The 12,490-nt window shown below is 39.7% G+C and overlaps 1 long non-coding RNA gene across 1 annotated transcript; it reads left to right on the forward strand.

Annotated features, from left to right (window-relative positions):
* The first annotated feature begins 11,375 nt into the window (after positions 1-11,375).
* LOC117318255 lies at positions 11,376-11,985 on the forward strand. The gene is made up of 3 exons (XR_004530318.1): positions 11,376-11,509; positions 11,604-11,660; positions 11,745-11,985. It is a non-coding gene; the product is annotated as an uncharacterized LOC117318255 (long non-coding RNA).
* Positions 11,986-12,490: the final 505 nt, after the last annotated feature.

Below are 12,490 nucleotides of genomic sequence, written 5' to 3' on the forward strand. Positions count from 1 at the left end.
CCATACATATGTGAGTAATATCCATTGCTTAGTTTCAGAGAAGAAGTTGTTTAAACAAATTGACCAATTTTGGCCCCGTCCCTCACGCCCCTGGGGGGTTAGCCCCACCATTTGTACAATTTTGAATCCCCACCCCACAGGGATGTTATCAGTAAAATATGAGCGATATCCATTTGTAACAGAGCGCAGGATTAATTAAATTTAAATCACTGCCTCCGCTAGAGATCGAACCCGGGACATCTGTCTTACTAGTCTTACGCTCAACCGATCGAGCTAAAGAGAAGATCTCTCTAGCCGAGCGGTATATTGCGGCTAGTATTTACCAGGGTTACATACTCCCCCTCCAGGAAAGAACTCGTCCTCGAGTTTCCAGGGGTAACAGCGATGCTTTCGCAAGCAGCGATGAGTATCATTCCCGAGTCCCTACATGGGCGCCAATGTAACAGAGCGCAGGATTAATTAAATTTAAATCACTGCCTCCGCTAGGGATCGAACCCGGGACCTCTGTCTTACTAGTCTTACGCTCAACCGATCGAGCTAAAGAGAAGATCTCTCTAGCCGAGCAGTATATTGCGGCTAGTATTTACCAGGGTTACATATTGCTTAGTTTCAGAGGGGAAGTCGTTTATATCAATTCTGCCAACTGACCCCTTTTGGCCTCGCCCCTCAGCCCCCAGGGGGGTCGGCCCCGTCATTTGTACAATTTCAAATTCCTACCCCAAGGCGATGCTACCAGAAAAATGAGCGACAGCCATTGCTTGGTATCAGAGAATAAGTCGTTTATATCAATAGCACCAAATTGACCCATTTTGGCCCCGCCCCAGAGGCCCCTAGGGGGTCAGCCCAATCATTTGTACAATTTTGAATCCCCACACCATAGTGATGCTACCAGGCAAATATGAGCGACAGCCATTGCTCGGTTCAGAGAAGAAGTCGTTTATATCAATAAAGCCGGATTGACCACATTCGGCCCGCCCCACAGGCCCCTGAGGGGTCAGCCCCATCATTTGCACAATTTTGAATCCCCACCCCATAATGATGCTACCAGGCAAATATGAGCGATAGCCAATGCTTGGTTTCAGAGAAGTCCTTTATATGAATATAGCCGGATTGACCACATTCGGCCCCGCCCCTCAGGCCCCTGGGGGGTCAGCCCCATCATTTGTACAATTTTGAATCCCCACCCCATAGTGATGCTACCAGGCAAATATGAGCGACAGCCATTGCTCGGTTTCAGAGAAGAAGTCGTTTATATCAACAAGAGGCCCAGAGGGCCTGTATCGCTCACCTGGTTTCATGAGATATGAAACAAGAACTATGCTTAAGTATATTTGCCACTGGTATTGCTATGTCAATATATATCATATGCATTTGATATGGTTACATGAACATTGTTTTTATTGTAATTCTAAAAATGTCAATTTAGCCAAATTGATCCCTTTTGGCCCCGCCCCTCAGCCCCCCGGGGGTTAGCCCCACCAATTGTACAATTTTGAATCCCTACCCCAAGGGGATGTTACCAAGCGAATATGAGCGATATATATATCCATTGCTTAGTTTCAGAGAAGAAGTTGTTTATATCAATTTAGGCAAATTGACCCCTTCTGGCCCGCCCCTCAGCTCTGCCCTGCAGGTAGGGCTTAAGAATTGTACCTGCTGCCCCCATTGCATGATCGTAAGAGGCGACTAAACTTGGGATCTTATCTTTTCTCTTCTTTCTTGATAACTTTCTTCCTAATGTCTCCCTTGACACTGCCTCACTTTTGGCCTTTAGTTGAGCGTTCGCCCCTGTGAGGAAGGCTTTGGGTTCTGTCCCCTGGCCGAGACATACCAGAGTCTTTACAAATGGTAGTTGCTGCTCCTGCTTAGCGCTCAGCATACAAGGAGTGGGACGACTGGTTCGCCCGTTGTCAGTATAATGTGACCGGGTGGGGTGTGCTGCTGGGTGTCTTCGGCAGTATGCTTCAGTGAGATAGCACTTTAAATCGGCAAAAGTTCCGGCCTATCACAAGGAGACCTAACACGAACATACCGCAGCCTCCCAAAACACACATACGCACTCACCACACTCATGTATGTCGCACGCACGGGAGGCCGTCCTTAAATGACCTTAGATGTTAATAGGACGTTAAACAAAATAAACCAATAAACCAAACTCAGGGGGGTCAGCCCTATCATTTGTACAATTTTGAATCCCTACCCCAAGGGGATATTACCGGTCAAATATGTGAGATATCCATTGCTTAGTTTCAGAGGAGAAGTCGTTTATATCAATCTAGCCAAACTGGCCCTTTTTGGCCCCGCCCCTAACAAACCCAGGGGGTTAGCCCCACTAATTGTACAATTTTGAATTCCTACCCCAAGTAGGTGCTACAAGGCAAATACGTGATATATCCATTGCTCGGTTTCAGAGGAGAAGTTGTTTATATCAATTTAGCCAAATTGACCCTGTTTGGCCCCGCCCCTCAGCGCCCCGGGGGGTCAGCCCCACCATTTGTACAATTTTGAATCCCCACTCAGTAGTGATGCTACCAGGCAAATATGAGCGATATCAATTGCTCGGTTTCAGAGAAGAAGTCGTTTATATCAATAGAGCCCAATTGACCACATTTGACCCCGCCCCTCAGGCCCCTGGGGGGTCAGCCCCATCATTTGTACAATTTTGAATCCCCACCACATAGTGATGCTACCAGGAAAATATGAGCAATATCCAATGCTCGGTTTCAGAGAAGAAGTCGTTTATATCAATATAGCCCAATTGACCTCATTTGGCCCCGCCCCAGAGGCCCCCAGGGGGTCAGCCCCATCATTTGTACAATTTTGAATCCCCAACCCATAGTGATGCTACCAAGCAAATATGATCAATATCCATTGCTCGGTTTCCGAGAAGAAGTCGTTTATATCAAAATAGCTAACTTGACCCCTTTTGGCCCCGCCCTAGAGGCGCCCAGGGGGTCAGCCCCATCATTTGTACAATTTTGAGTCCCCTACCCATGGGGATGCTTCTGACCAAATTTGGTGAAATTCCGATCAGCGGTTATGAAGAAGAAGTCAAATAAGTCAATTGTTGACGGACGGACGGACGACAGACGGACGACGGACGGACGGACGACGGACGCCACGGTATGGCATACGCTCACCTTGGTCCTTAGGACCAGGTGAGCTAATAAAGCCGGATTGACCACATTCGGCCCCACCCCTCCGGCCCCTGGGGGGTCAGCCCAATCATTTGTACAATTTTGAATCCCGACCCCATAATGATGCTACCAGGCAAATATGAGCGACAGCCATTGCTCGGTTTCAGAGAATAAGTCGTTTATATCAATAAAGCCGGATTGACCACATTCGGCCCGCCCCTCAGGCCCCTGAGGGGTCAGCCCCATCATTTGCACAATTTTGAATCCCCACCCCATAATGATGCTACCAGGCAAATATGAGCGATAGCCAATGCTTGGTTTCAGAGAAGTCGTTTATATGAATATAGCCGGATTGACCACATTCGGCCCCGCCCCTCAGGCCCCTGGGGGTCAGCCCCATCATTTGTACAATTTTGAATCCCCACCTCATAGTGATGCTACCAGGCAAATATGAGCGATAGCCATTGCTTGGTTTCAGAGAAGGAAGTCGTTTATATCAAAAGCGCCAAATTGACCCCTTTTGGCCCCGCCCCAGAGGCCCCCAGGGAATCAGCCCCATCATTTGTACAATTTTGAGTCCCCTACCCATAGGGATGGTGCTGACCAAATTTGTTCAAATTCCGATCAGCGGTTATGAAGAAGAAGTCAAATAAGTCAATTGTTGACGGACGGACGACGGACGCCACGGTATGGCATAAGCTCATCTTGGTCCTTTGGACCAGGTGAGCTAACAAACGGAAAATAAAAAAAAAACAACAAAAACAACAACATGTGAACGAACAGTTAAAACAATCATGCACCAATGCCTATGGTGACAAATGAAGACAATGTTATAAACTTTATTGCCAGTGGGACTTCTTATTCACAATATGATAGGACACCTCTGAGAACTTTTTATGAGAGACCCTGAAAAATCTACAGAAAATGTGTAAAAACATTTGAAAAAAGAGAATGACGGCATATGTAAACAAGAGCCCCAAAGGGCCTTAACGGTCACCTGAGATTTGAAATATTTCGGCCAATTAAATTGATCCTTTTTGGCCCCACCCATCAGTCCTAATGGGGTCAGTCTATGAAGAGTATTTGATTCTAACATATTACTAGTAGATAAGAAGATTTTTGAAATTTCATTCCATTTGACCCTTTTTGGCCCCGCCCACCAGCCCCTGGGGGTCAACTAGGGCCAACATGTACATACCATCAAAGTGTCATCCCATGCTGATAATTTGATTCAAGTTAGAATGAATTCCAATACAAATCCAACAAATAATAGTCAAAAATGTGATTTCCCTATATAAACTAAAGTAAAGTTTACCCCCTCCCCAGGGGCAAACGTGAGACCCCAGGGTCATGAAATTCACAATTTTGGTAAAGCACCATAAGACTCCTTCATCTATGAAGAGTATTTGATTCTAACATACCTGAGAGTATAGAAAATTATTTTTGAAATTTCAGTCAATTTGACCCTTTTTGGCCCCGCCCACCAGCCCCTGGGGGTCAACCAGGGCCAACATGTACATAACATGTACATAACATCAAACTGTAATCCCATGCTGATAATTTGAACCAAGTTAGAATGAATTCCAATACAAATCCAACAAATAATAAAGTTTACCCCCTACCCAGGGGCAAACGTGAGACCCCAGGGTCATGAAATTCACAATTTTGGTAAAGCACCAGAAGAGCCTTCCATCTATGAAGAGTATTTGATTCTACCATATCGGAGAGTAGAGAAGAAGATTTTTGACATTTCAGTCAATTTGACCCTTTTTGGCCCCGCCCACCAGCCCCTGGGGGTCAACCAGGGCCAACTTGTACATAACATCAAACTGTCATCCCATGCTGATAATTTGAACCAAGTTATAATGTATTCCAATAGAAATCAAACAAATATTAGTCATAAATGTGATTTCCCTATATAAACTATAGTTAAGGGGCAAACGTGAGACCCCAGGGTCAACCAGGGCCAACATGTATCTACCATCAAACTGTCATCCCATGCTGATTTTTGAAGTTTTAGTCAATTTGACCCTTTTTGGCCCCACCCCTCAGGCCCCTGGGGGGTGGGGACCATATAGTTCACAATTTTGGTTGACCTTCAGCCATAGAAACTTTCTGCTAAATGTCATATACCGTATTATTATCACATCCATAAAATATTAATCGTCATAAAAGACAGGAAAGCTGCTAATATGACGACGAGTTTGAAATACGTCGACAAGACTTTGTCAAAATGTTGTTTTTCTTCGCTACACTGGCATTGTTGGTTTGTTTACAATTTCACCGACATCGGCCATTAGGCCTATCTGCACAAGCGCAACACACGATTCTTTTCTTTTGAGTAAATTAAGCCTTCAGGTCTGTTTAACGGCACATGCAGCTTTTCATTTAAAACAATTATCGACAAAAGACCGTTTCTCCATTTTGAACTTACACATGTACCGTAGGCCTAACTGTTACCAGAAATTTGGGAGTTATTTGTTCAGTAGCCTACAGTAGACCTAGGCCAATTTGCAAGATTTGGAAAATCCCTCAGCCCGCCTTTTGTTTTCAGTGATGGAAGATAGTAAGGCCCTTTTTAAGGAACACTTAGGCCTACTTGAACTCTATATTACATACTTTTATCCAATCAATCATTTCATTACACATTTAACATGAAGTTTGCTTGTGCACTTACCTGCTGATTCGGCCCCGCGTCCAGCTTTCTGTTTTCCGGAAATTCCGTACACGCGTGCGCAAACATTTTCGCGGGAAGCTGACTTGGAACTGATTCATACAACACGGAAAGGGAATCAACTCTTACAATGAATAACTGTGGTTTGGACAATTTTTATTCGAACGATAAAGAGTTAATTTCTAGAATGAATATGTAGGTCCTAAGTAGTGGTCCAGCAAATTTAGAGCAAAGAATTAGGAGGCACCCTCTCAATTCTTCATTAGCACTTATATATGGACAGGGCAAGTTCGTTAACTCTTAATGGTCAAATGCTAGCACGGACGGACGGACATACCTTCGGTCCAGGTGAGCTAAAAAAACAAACACTCGTGTAAGAGCCATTTTTTCTCTTGCCGCTGAAACTGCGGTCATGTGATAAAAAGATTATGTATCGTTGTTCGTGCCCTCTATCATACCACATAAGCAATATACCATAAGTAATATTGCATTGTATATAGTTCCTAACCCTTTAAAATGAGAAACTTTTACATTTTCAAATTATTAATATATTCTTTTTTGCCTGTCAGCAATTTTGTTTTCCGATTGGTCTCAAAATGCAATATGCATAAGTAGGCACCAAGGGGAACCTCCATATGAAATTTGAGAAAGATCCCTTCAGTTCTTTCACAGAAAAAGCGATAACAAATTTCAATTGTCAAAATCCAAGATGGCTGCCTGTCGGCCATGTTGTTTTCCGATTGGTCTCAAAATGCAATATGCATAACTAGGCACTGAGGGGAACCTGCATATGAAATTTCAGAAAGATCCCTTCATTACTTTCACAGAAATAGCGATAACAAACTTTAATTGTCAAAATCCAAGATGGCTGCCTGTCGGCCATTTTGTTTTCCGATTGGTCCCAAAATGCAATATGCATAACTAGGCACCAAAGGGAACCTATATATGAAATTTGAGAAAGATCCCTTCAGTACTTCCTCAGAAATAGCGATAACAAACTCAAATTGTCAAAATCCAAGATGGCTGCCTGTCGGCCATGTTGTTTTCCGATTGGTCCCAAAATGCAATATGCATAACTAGGCACCAAAGGGAACCTACATATGAAATTTGAGAAAGATCTCTTCAATATTTTCTCAGAAATAGAGATAACAAACTTCAACTGTCAAAATCCAAGATGGCTGCCTGTCGGCCATGTTGTTTTCCGATCGGTCCCAAAATGCAATATGCACAACTAGGCACCAAGGGAAACCTACATATGAAATTTGAGAAAGATCCCATCAGTACTTTCTGAGAAATAGCGATAACAAGAATTGTTTACGGACGGACGGACGGACCACGGACGCAGGGCGATTTGAATAGCCCACCATCTGATGATGGTGGGCTAACAATAAGAACTGGAAGATGGACTGGAGATCGCTAAGGAGTTAAAAAAATAAGATATAGGACTTAAGTTGGTATCAGAATACATCCATTGTTTTAATTGGTCTCACATGTTACTAATGTAACTAAAATATGCACACAAAATTGAATAAAGACCAAAGAAAAACTTAACCTTGAATTTATTCTTCTTTTAATGGAATGCTACGCGAGAGTAATCCTCAACACAACACAAAACGATCAACAAACGTCTTCTATGTGAATCGGAATATTTAATAGATGAAATCTTAAAACCGCGTATATCCAGAAAGTGTACGATACTCGGACAAATAGCATGCGATTTCAAATCCATTTTGATGATATTAAGGGCTACAATTCGCTAGTAACAGAAAAACATGTTGGGGTGTCCCTGGCTCCTGGACCAGCGATCAAGAAACTCAATGCGAACCTTTGTTTGTTTGTTTGTTTTACGGCCAAACAATATACTATCGTTTTTTTATTTTTAGTTGAAATCAGATAAAATTTGCAGAAACGGGTAGACTTTAAGTTTGCACTATGAAGAGTACGAGGAATTATGCCTCGTAAAAAGGGCTTTTGATGTGCAACTCCATCATCTGGATGAGGTAATGAAAAAAAAATCCTATCCAAACATATTTTAATGTATTATTTTGATTGTGTTGATAATTACATATATATATATACATTCCATTTTTAGCCTGCACCTGAGTATTCGACAGCAACTTTGACTTGTACCGATTCGCAAGCATCTAAACTTGCATGACCGGCACCTATACCCGCACCTGCGCACCGAATGTACCGTTACAATTGACACCTGCGGTCCAGTGTGGGTCTTATCCCTATATAAACTTGGCAGAGAGAGCAGGACCACCACCGTCCTATTCGGTATCACAGCAGCGATACCATCCATACAAAAGTAACAAGCAGTAAATGTTCAATTCTACCTATGCGATATGTAATTTTTTTCAAATCTTTAGTTTAATTCATTGAAAAACAATCTTTAAAACCTTTTTTTCAAATCTTTAGTTAAATTAATAGGAATAAAAACAACCTTTTGAAATAGTTTCAATTCATTTACATATCGCATAGATAAGATTGGATGTTTTCTGCTAAATGTATAGTAGATATACGATGACGTATTGCACTAGTTTATCTACGGTGAAAGTTACATTTGGATGTCATCTATTTAACGTACATCCAAGATATATTTTTAAAATGATAATCAAAGCAATAAAAGTTAAATATCCAGACTATAGAAATGAATATGTTTTTCGATATAGATAAATACATCGATTTAAAATGGGGAACGGTTTCTAGGGAGTTAACCTGTCTCATTCGTAGGCATCCCATGTATATCTTTGCCGAAGCAGTATTTTGTAGATGTATTTGAGATTCTGATTATGTAATGCATATAATCAACAGTAGAGATAATTGATTTGTAATAGGAACAAAACTGAGGCATACATTATATATGGCTAAAATCTGTATTTAATTGATCTAATTTTTTTATATTTATATTTGGTATATCTAAACCTGTCAAATTGTGTGTCAAAATCAAATTTTAGTTCAAGCATTGAGTGGGAAGATTCTGTCGTTTTCAAGGAACAATCAACCCCAAGGAAACCTACAGATTATTCTGTCATCATAATTTCCAGCAAGATACCATACGTAATATTGCATTGTATATAGTTCCTAACCCTTTAAAATGAGAAACTTTTACATTTTCAAATTTATTAATATATCCTTTTTTGTGCAGTGTTTATAGTCGTATCTTAATGAAAATCATGTAAAAAAAACATTTAAGAAACAAATTTTGTGAATATTTTACAGAAGAGCGTTGAGGATCAGGAGGGAAAACAGGAGAGACTACTACTTGAAAAATAAGAACTGGAAGATGGACTGAAGATCGCTAAGGAGTTAAAAAAATAAGATATAGGACTTAAGTTGGTATCAGAATACATCCATTGTTTTAATTGGTCTCACATGTTACTAATGTAACTAAAATATGCACACAAAATTGAATAAAGACCAAAGAAAAACTTAACCTTGAATTTATTCTTCTTTTAATGGAATGCTACGCGAGAGTAATCCTCAACACAACACAAAACGATCAACAAACGTCTTCTATGTGAAGCGGAATATTTAATAGATGAAATCTTAAAACCGCGTATATCCAGAAAGTGTACGATACTCGGACAAATAGCATGCGATTTCAAATCCATTTTGATGATATTAAGGGCTATAATTCGCTAGTAACAGAAAAACATGTTGGGGTGTCGTCAGTAGGCTCCTGGACCAGCGATCAAGAAACTCAATGCGAACCTTTGTTTGTTTGTTTGTTTTACGGCCAAACAATATACTATCGTTTTTTTATTTTTAGTTGAAATCAGATAAAATTTGCAGAAACGGGTAGACTGTAAGTTTGCACTATGAAGAGTACGAGGAATTATGCCTCGTAAAAAGGGCTTTTGATGTGCAACTCCATCATCTGGATGAGGTAATGAAAAAAAAATCCTATCCAAACATATTTTAATGTATTATTTTGATTGTGTTGATAACTACATATATATATATATACATTCCATTTTTAGCCTGCACCTGAGTATTCGACAGCAACTTTGACTTGTACCGATTCGCAAGCATCTAAACTTGCATGACCGGCACCTATACCCGCACCTGCGCACCGAATGTACCGTTACAATTGACACCTGCGGTCCAGTGTGGGTCTTATCCCTATATAAACTTGGCAGAGAGAGCAGGACCACCACCGTCCTATTCGGTATCACAGCAGCGATACCATCCATACAAAAGTAACAAGCAGTAAATGTTCAATTCTACCTATGCGATATGTATTTTTTTTTTCAAATCTTTAGCGATACCATCCATACAAAAGTAACAAGCAGTAAATGTTCAATTCTACCTATGCGATATGTATTTTTTTTTTCAAATCTTTAGTTTAATTCATTGAAAAACAATCTTTAAAACCTTTAGTTAAATTAATAGGAATAAAAACAACCTTTTGAAATAGTTTCAATTCATTTACATATCGCATAGATAAGATTGGATGTTTTCTGCTAAATGTATAGTAGATATACGATGACGCATTGCACTAGTTTATCTACCGTTACCGGAAATCTTGAAGAAACTTCTTCGACCCCTCGATTTAATTGGGTAACACCATTGTGTCAGCATTTGACCTTGGTTGACGGTAAAGCACATTTCACTGCCCCACGAAGACGAAATATATAACACACAAGCACCAAAAAAAAGTAACATTTCGATATCTTTCAGATTTTGTATTTCTTGTTATTCGCTTTCTACGTATTAATATGACCGTAAAGGAAAAACACCTACATATCAAATTGGTTTCAATGTAAACAACTATCATAATAGGGAATAAAGTAGCGTCATCTCTATGCAAATTTTTACCGTTACGCAATATGTAAATTAGAAATTCCACTACTTCTCCTGTAATATCAGGAGAAGTAGTGGAATATTACCAAAATTTTATTATTCTATCCAAACCAATCGTTTTCCAGATCCCCCGCACTATAAAAGAGACTACAACCCTATTCACCTCACAATCGCTTGACCATCTCAAGAGATTTTATTTTTTGAAAATAATGATGGCATCGAGACATTTCTTCGGAAATGGACAATATGTCCAGTTGTCAGTATATAGGGGTGTAACCTATGTCCATATAAATGGACGCAATAACAGGTGCACCACCGTGAGTGTGGACGAATTCATGGACATGGTGCAGAACTATGCACTAATGGCAGATATCCAGTCCCATATAAAAAAGGTACGTATGAAAGTTACTTTATGAAATTCATTTTTTCATTAACTCACAAATTGAAGAATATAAAATAATGTCATCTTTAAAACAAATAACTAGTCAAAGCAATTAACATGATGTTTTGGATTGTATATCCTGATACTATAAATGATTAAATTATTTCCATGTTTAGGAGTCTTCCAAACGAATTGATACTACACCGCCACAGACACCGGTCCCATTGGGACCACAGCTGGTGACAGCACCACCACCGCCGCCGCCACAGACACCGGTCCCATTGGGACCACAACTGGTGACAGCATCACCACCACCGCCGCCACAGACACAGGTCCCATTGGGACCACAACTGGTTACCCCACCAGTAACAAAGGTGCTATTTTCTTTGCATTACTGTAATACTGTCGCATTAATCATATAGCATTTCATATTTCCATCATATTGTTTCACATCGAATAACTTAATTTGTTTTACTGTTACAGAAAAGGAAGAGGGATGAAGAGCCAGTAAGTATACTTATATTAACTCTATCATATTTCGATTTGTCGTTATCACACATTTACTTCCCATGTCTTAATATATAAATGTATGTTTTTCCAGTCCGAAGACCTGCAGAGAAAGAGGGTGAGGTTGGAATCGCCTGAAAGAATCGACGTTGTAAGTATAGCTATTTTGTACGATTTTTACATTTTCCTCCACAACTTTTAAGACATTTTTCCTATTAAACCATTCTCATTTCAGCTGACATCTGACTTCCACACAGTATCCATAGATGAGGAAATGTTCAAGGCCCTTATTACCTCATTAGACATGTAAAGTGAGTAACTGAGTTTTCTCCTTTTCATTTTAACTCTTTTTCAACTTGAATAATTGTTAATATTTTCTACAATTCGATTTTTTCTTTTATTGAAATATCTGTGGTAAAATATTTGTTCTCTCTCTTTTCAGATCTCCAAAATAAATGAAACGAATCGTAAAATACGTGTTTGTTCTATATTTAACTAGTAATTAAATAAGTATTTATATAATAATCCGAATTTTTATGTTAATGACCGTAGGGACTAAACAACAACTGTTCTGAAAACGTATTGAAATCAAAGTACTGAAAGTACTGTAGGAGGCGTTAGTCAGATGTAAAAGGAGATATTTGAAATAAAGCAAGAATACAAATTAAACTGATATCAACATGACTAAACATTTCCACTTAAATGTGTCAAACCAACCGGACATAATGGTTTTCACAGTCCTGATGAATGTAATGGTTTAGACTGTTCCGATGTACATAATGGTTTTAACCATCTTAAAAGTTGCAAACCTACTTCTAAAAGAAGTTAAACATTTCTTATTTCAATCAAACCTTTACTTAAAAAGTCAAACATTTTAATTTTTTTCAAATCAACGTCTACTTAGGTACATGTCATTAACATTCATACTTTAAACCATCTTTTATACTTAAGTAGTTCAAAATTTGCATTTATGTGTTTAAA

Source organism: Pecten maximus, unplaced genomic scaffold, assembly GCF_902652985.1.
Source record: "Pecten maximus unplaced genomic scaffold, xPecMax1.1, whole genome shotgun sequence".
Classification (NCBI taxonomy): Eukaryota; Metazoa; Mollusca; class Bivalvia; order Pectinida; family Pectinidae; genus Pecten; species Pecten maximus.